This window comes from Octodon degus, unplaced genomic scaffold (genome assembly GCF_000260255.1).
Source record: "Octodon degus isolate 3935 unplaced genomic scaffold, OctDeg1.0 scaffold00116, whole genome shotgun sequence".
NCBI classification, from domain to species: domain Eukaryota; kingdom Metazoa; phylum Chordata; class Mammalia; order Rodentia; family Octodontidae; genus Octodon; species Octodon degus.
The window spans coordinates 7,268,808-7,276,049 of NW_004524692.1; positions in this window are offsets into that span (position 1 = coordinate 7,268,808).

A 7,242-nucleotide genomic window follows, 5' to 3' on the forward strand; every position below is an offset into this window, starting at 1 on the left:
CAGCACTGGGATTACAGGTGTGTGCCACCATGCCCAGACTTAGTCGCTGGCTCAGTGCACTCCAGCAGCAGGGCTGGTGCAGCATGCTGGACTGGGTGAAATGATATCATTGTTCTAATTTGTGTTTATCTAATTCCTTTCTGATTTGCCTTACCTGTGATTCCCCTGGACTTCCTTGTGATCTGCAGGTTAACAGATGAGCAGAAGTGGCTTCGGTGGGAGGCACTCCAAGGGTGTGGCCTGCTTCCTGCCCACATCCTCCATTTCCTCCTGGGAGGGATCCGAGAACATGTGCCAGGACAGTTCCGAGGGCTCCAGGTCTGAAGAGTATAGTGTAAGGTAGGACCCAGGTTCACCCTTCTCTCCCAGTTCCACTTTGAGCTCTGAAGCCCCTTGTTGGAGGGGAGAGGCACTGGGGTGCCCATACTGGTTTGTTATTCTTTAGTTTTTTGGCTGGAGAATGCTAACCATAAGAACTCTACATTCAGGGGCTCTGGTGTTTGCAACTGTCTTGATTCCTCCAGAGACTCTATGTATAACTATGGGGCAAGTTGTCCCTGGTATCGCCATGCTTCCACTTACAGGAAGATATGGAACCTGAGGTCTGGCTGGCTCCTCTGCACTTGGTGAGCTGCACCCTATTTGCAGAAGAGAAAACAGGTTTGAAGGCAAGGGGGCAGATGCAATTGTAGCAGGGGTGGAAGTGGATAGGGAAACTTGGAGGTAGAAGGCTTGGATAAGCAGGATATGCCCTGGCCATGGGGCAACAGGGAGGGACACTGGAATGCGGCACAGAGCCCAACACCAGCAGTCACTGCCCCGAGGATATGGAATCTGGTGAAGTGGGATATGGCAATGGCCTGATTTCAAATGTGACACCAGCGAAACGGGCCAAGCAGTGGGTGTGCAGAAGCCGGTGGCAGCTGCATCAGAAAGACAGATATTTCTGGCACGTAGGGACGACACTCACTTGAGATCTTTTCCCATTTGAAAAGCATTGAAAAATCATAACTCGCAAGCCCAGAGGGTGAGCACTCTGACTTAACAACCCTTCGACTTCCTTTTGCAAAGCATTAAAGTCATTAACTTCCAGCAAGAAGGAAAAGCAGGTTCTTACTTAAACTCTTAGCTTCTGAAAAGTCTTAAAATCCAGCAGCAGCAAGGCCTCGTTGTCTCTCTTCTTTGACAATGTTAAATCGTAAAGCACCACACTGTTGCTAAGTAATGGGGCCATCTTGTCAGTATGTAACTTAAGAAAAATTGGACGAGGTGACATGCCTTTTACTCAGAAACCTAGGGTGACTGCACACAGTTGATCAGATACGGTCCTCCGCTTTGGTGCGAGTTTCTGCCCTTTCACTACCTACCATGTGTTCTCTGCCACCCACTGGATGGCATTTCTTCATCTATGCCATCCACTTTCCATCTTTCCCTCCCCTCACTGACACCCAATCACCCGCCCACCTCATGCTCCAAGCCTCCCTGGATGGACTCTGCTCCCAGCACATACTACTCATCTTTTGAATATCACCAAATATTTATACATCCTTTTAGGATATCCAGCCATACCTGCCGTGTCTCTTTGAAAGGTTTAACTTTTTGAATTTCCTCAGACTCATTTTTCTTACGTCTTTAATACTGTAGAACTAACTGCTTCAGCAGTTAACGCATTGTGTATTCCAGTTGTATGCATCCATCTCTGCATCTATATGTGTGTCACAAATTTCTCCAATAGCTTATCCATCTACTAGATTATTTTCTTACCCTTTATTTAATTTCCTGAAGATAACTAGGTCTGTGACAGCACATCAGTTACTCTATGGTTTCTGAGCATGAACGTGCCAAAAATTGTGCTAGGTGCTCAAGGAAGAGACAGAGCCCTCAGACTCTGGAAGGAGAGACAGATAGTAAATAACTGAATGAAATCATCATAGACATGAAGGGGGATGCTGGGAGATATGTGGGCAACTAATGGAAAACTTTCTCTGAGGAAGGGCTATGTAAATTGAGACTACTGGGTGTTGGTGTGACATGGGACCTAGGCAAAAAATGAAGGAGCAAATCATGCCAAGTAAACAGTGACCAGATTGTCACATAGAGAATGTACAGTACCTGGAAGTGTAGAGTAATGGTTAACTCAGCAGGGTGGGTTGCCCTGCATAATTATCAGCTCCTAATAGATGACCCCTGAACCCTTAGGATATCTTGCCCAATATGTGTGTATATCTAAGACCTTGGGCCAGCCTGGTGGATTATGCTAACCATATGGTCTGTGGGGAACACATGCTTTTATGTGCCTAGGCTGCTTTCAGCTGTGCTGCTTGAGTTTGACCCCTTGCTGGGGCTGGCAACTGAGTGGCTAAGGTCAATCAGACATGGGCTGAATAGTCTTGTGACTGATGCCAAAGAAAAACTCAGGGCAGCAAGGACTGGGGGACATCCTTGTCTGGCAGTGTTTTGTACGTGTGTCATACATTGTTGCTAAGAGAATTGAAAGTGGAAGCTTGGGCCACCCCTGTGGAATCTTTCCCATGTGCGTTTTTCCCTTCCTGATTTTCATTAGTATTCTTTCACTGCAATAAACCATATACATGGCTAAAACAGCTTGTGTGAGTTCTATCAACTCTTCCAGGAATCATCTAAGTGAGGTGGTCTCAGGGACCCCAACACAAGTAGGGTAGAGAGGACAAAGGCTGTGGAGACAGGAGCATGAGAGTTGAGGGGGAAATGAAAAAACTGGATTCCTTAGATCCTTATACAAGAATGGCATGGTCTTGCCTCTCTGATTGATCCCAGTGTGGTTACTTTATCTATAAAATTCTACTTTGTATCCAGCTAGATTTCAGGCAGGGTACCTACAGAAAATATGCAAATGAAATCATTTTCCTGGGATGGAGGAGCCCATGGGCACACAAAACCTACTGGAGCAGATAAGCAATGCCACTCATGGCTGTCTTGATTGTCAGTTCTCATAGGGCCACCTTGGATTTGGGGCAGACTCACTACTCAACCTACCTGAGTAAAGTTTGAAGACATGGTGTGCTTATTGTAAAAGCTGAGAGAAAAATCTCAGAACTGTCTGCCATACTGAAATGCCACATATTGAAAATTCATAGCAAGGTGACATCACTCATATGTTTCTTGATCACATAAGCACGGGGACAAAATAAGTCAAGGGAAAAACAGGGTAAGAGTGGTTGAAGCAGTGTAAGTGGTTCATTGGCACAAAGGACTCAGTTATCAAGACTGAACATAACTCTTCAACTTCAGGCATGGACGGGCACTGAGGTCTTCCCTAGACTGCTGCTTGTGTGTGTAAGCATGCTGCCTTCTCGACAGGATGCCTTGGATCCATGGTAGCCTGAGAAAACTTGAAACACAATGGAAGCTGTGCTTATGTAGCTCACTGCTAACTCGGCTGGGTCCTACATTTCTGATGGATGTGGACGGTGCAGGTAGCCGGCTCACTCCCAAGACAGAGCTGTGCTGGGGAAGGGTTGGGAAGCATGTTCTGTTCTGGAAGCCATGTGAACAGAAGGCTCCAGAGGTGGTCGTATGAGTCCCAGTGCCCAGATTCTGGGGAACCCGAGATGCTGTTACATATTTCCTAATCACAATCTGGAGGGGGAGGGGAGGGTGTCATTAGTGCCAGGTCAGAATGTTGCTGTACTGTGTGACTTAGGGCGAGCAATTTAAAGGCTCTCTGGGTCTCAGTTTTCCCATCTGTGCATTGGTTATGAAAGCAGTACCTTGCCCACAGGTTTTATTTTTTTGAGGAGTGAATGTGGTAATGTCTATAAAGTACTTGGCCCAGTGCCTGGTTTGCATTAAGGGGTCAAACAACAAAAACAAAACCAGAAAAGGCATTAAGGGTTTTTAATAAATCATCAGATGTAAAAGAACATTTTGGGGGCTCCATGCCAGTCACACACACCTGTGTGCTGCTGAGTGAGGACATCTGTGGGCTCTGAGTCAGGCGACAGAGGGTGGGATAGGATTGCACTCGTGAGTGGCCGCTATGTTGGCTTTCAACGCCCCGGGTGTAAGCTAACGAGCTGTGCATAGTTCAGATGCTGTCGTCTTTAGCATCAGGTAGAGCACAGAATGGGGTTGTTTTCAGGCCTCCTAAGGAGATGAAGAGACAGGTCACAGAGGGCCTGTGCATAAGGTGGGTCCTATGCCCAGCTCTGACACTGAAGATGGCCTCAGGGACAGTCTTGTCAGCTGTAGGTTTGCTCAAAGAAACAAATACATCTGGGTTCATGAGATGGCGTGGGTTTCTGTCCCAGCATCTTCAACACAAGTGTGGTTTCGGGTTATGTTATCCAGCTCCTTAAATCCTTCCTCATCTATAAAAAGGAACAAATACCTAACTACCTGAATTGCAGAGAGAAGGATAAAATGATACAGACCAATGTATGTGGCACAGTCAACAAATGAGTATCTAAAAATTATTACAGTAAAAGACACCTCGCCATTAATCCCCCTCAGCATACTCCCTGGCTTCCGACTCTTATCCCATCACGCTCGACACCGTCTGAAGCAGCTCTGGAAGTCCTCTTGTGAGAGTGCCTTCGTTGTGCTGTTGTAGCTGCTTCAATGTCCTGAATTGATTCAGGACATTTACCTTTCGTGGTCACTTGGTTTTGGAGAAAAGCCCAGGGCTGCACAGTACCCCATGAACCTAGGGCTGAGGACATTCAGTCGTGTTTTTATGAGCCTGCCTTTCTGCTGGATGGCACCTGGCAGCAGCATGTGTCACAGTTTGGATCACACCTTCTAGGTGACACACAAAGGGGGACTTCTGGAACTGCCTCAGACAGCGGCAAGAATGATGAGCTACATGTATTTAAAGCAAGGGGGTATTTTGGCAGGGCTAATGGCAAACATATTCATCATGTTTTAAGTGCCCCTTGTATGTAACCCAACTACATATTAAGCACTTCATAAATAATGGCAATAGGATCACATAAGCAAGTGTTGGACAGTCATGACTAAGTATGAAATGCCTTAGTGGTGACTGCCGCTATCTTGTGACAATTCTCCTAGACGCTATTAGTTTCTTTCCTAGAAAGACTGTTGAGATGCAGACAGCAGAAGATTTGATCTGAAGCCTGGAGAATGGGCGCAAGTCATTTCTCACCCAGGGAACAAGCTTGTCATGGCCCTGGGGAGGCCTGATTTTGGGATCAGCAGGGGGTGGGGTGGAGCAAGCAGGAGCACAAGGCGCAGACCTCCTCAGCCAGGGCAAGGTCTGCGATAAGCCCCAAGGACAGGGTCCCTTCATGCTGTGAATGGTCCTAAGGGTGCTGGTTGAGGCTAGTTCCAAGTCCAAGTCTCCATTCTAATCCTTTCTACAGTGGGAAGCTGTGTGCTGGGGCATATAGCCTATCTGCTTTGGAACCTGGAAAATGCTAGGGCGCAGCTAGAGCCCCATGCAGGGTGTGACATGGAGGTGGAGAACCATGCTGAAAGTAGAGTGTGGCTGGTTGTTCTCCCAGCCTGACTCCAGGTGTTTCCGCCTCTGACCACTTTTGGGGGTGGGGGTGGTTAGTGAAGACCCCAGGGGGTGTGGTTTCCAGGTAGGAAATTCTCTGTTCAGCACAGAACCCTGATCACATACCAGAGCAGACCTGTAGTGGAACTTTAAAAGCATGGGCTGGAAGCAGTTGCTGCTGGATCTATGTTCGGCAGCAGTTCATGAAAAGGAGGCACTCACAGGTCTGGAAAGTCAGTGAAGTCCGCTGCCATGTTGAACACCCAGCCTGGAAAGGTAGGTAAAGGGACTGGGGGTGCTTGACAGAGATGGCGAAAAAAGTGGGTCACAGCTGGCCTTTCTCCTCTACTAAGATGTGTGCCCGCCCAAGTATGTATGCTCTTCTCTCACAGGAAATGGAAGCTGCTGACAGCAGCTGCTGCCTGCTGGTCAGATGCAGCAGCTCTCAACTGGAACAGAGTCTGGTCACCACGGGGGGCAGGGTGGGAGTGGGGGCATCTGGCGCTGCTCAGAGGAATCTTTGGTTGCCTCCACTGGGGTCAGGGTGTGTTACTGGCATCTAGTGGTGGCTGCGAAACCCCCTACAGGTCACAGGACAGCCCAGGTGTCAGGGGCCAGGGCTGGGAAGTCTGGTCTGTGCAATGCTAAGGTGCCCTTTCGAGGGAGGAAGCTTGTTGCTCACACCTGCCACCCAGGCTGGGACAGAATGGGAAAAGGTCACAGTGAATCTCTTACTCTTCATGGGTGGGCAAACACAGAAGGGGTAATGAGAAGGTGAAGGACGGGGGAAGGGCACAGGGATGAGCCCAAATGGAGCTCCAGGCCAACCTTCCAAGGTAGATGGAAAGATAAGGGCAGAGTTTTTCATTTCAAGTCAACTCTTACTTATTTAAAAAGCGATTTCCTTAAGCACATAATTATATGTTTATTTCCCTAAGGAACTCTAGAGGCAGAGGAGACCTGCTTAAATTATAGGGAGGGAGGCTGCACACAGGGCTTTAATGGTGTTAGAAAAATTTTCTGTCTCCTTCAGAGGAGACTTGTGAAGAAGGGAAGGGCAGATTCTGCTCCTACAGTGCAGAGGATGTGGGGAGATGGAGACACGAGGGATGGAGAGGCAGAAAAGATGAAGGTTGGTCATATGGCCCTGGCAGTTCAGGGCTGCACGCAGCCTTGAACTCAGGGTGCAGGTTCACACCTGCCACCGGTTCCCCATCATTAGCTCTCAGAATGTAGCAAAGAAATCCAGGAAGGTGCCACTCACAACCTTTTTGCCCTACTTCTTCCACTTGAAGGTATGCGTAAGCCCACACCTACACAAACACACACACACACTCAGTCCCTTGGAGATGCTCAGCACATAGGATGTGGCATGCTGACAATTTGTGAGGGGGGTAGGGTGGCAAGAAGCCTGGAGCTCTGGGGAGGTAGGTAGGGGTCCTCTCTTTCTATTATTTCTCCTACTTCACTTGCAGCCTGACTGCTTAGAATGGTGGATTTCTTCTCTTTGGGACATACCCTCACCTGGAAAGACCAGAGATGAAGCCAAGAAAAAGTGAAGAAGAAACTGATTCTTCAGATTGAACCCAGAGAAGAAGATGGGAGGGGGAATCTAACAGCATCTCAGGTTGTTGAGGCGCCGGGTGACGGATCTTTTATGGAAGGGAGAAAGTACTGAGGAGTGGGTGGCCCAGGCCTGGCTCTGACCTAGGCTAACGAGAGGATCCGTAGGGGCCTCTTGACAC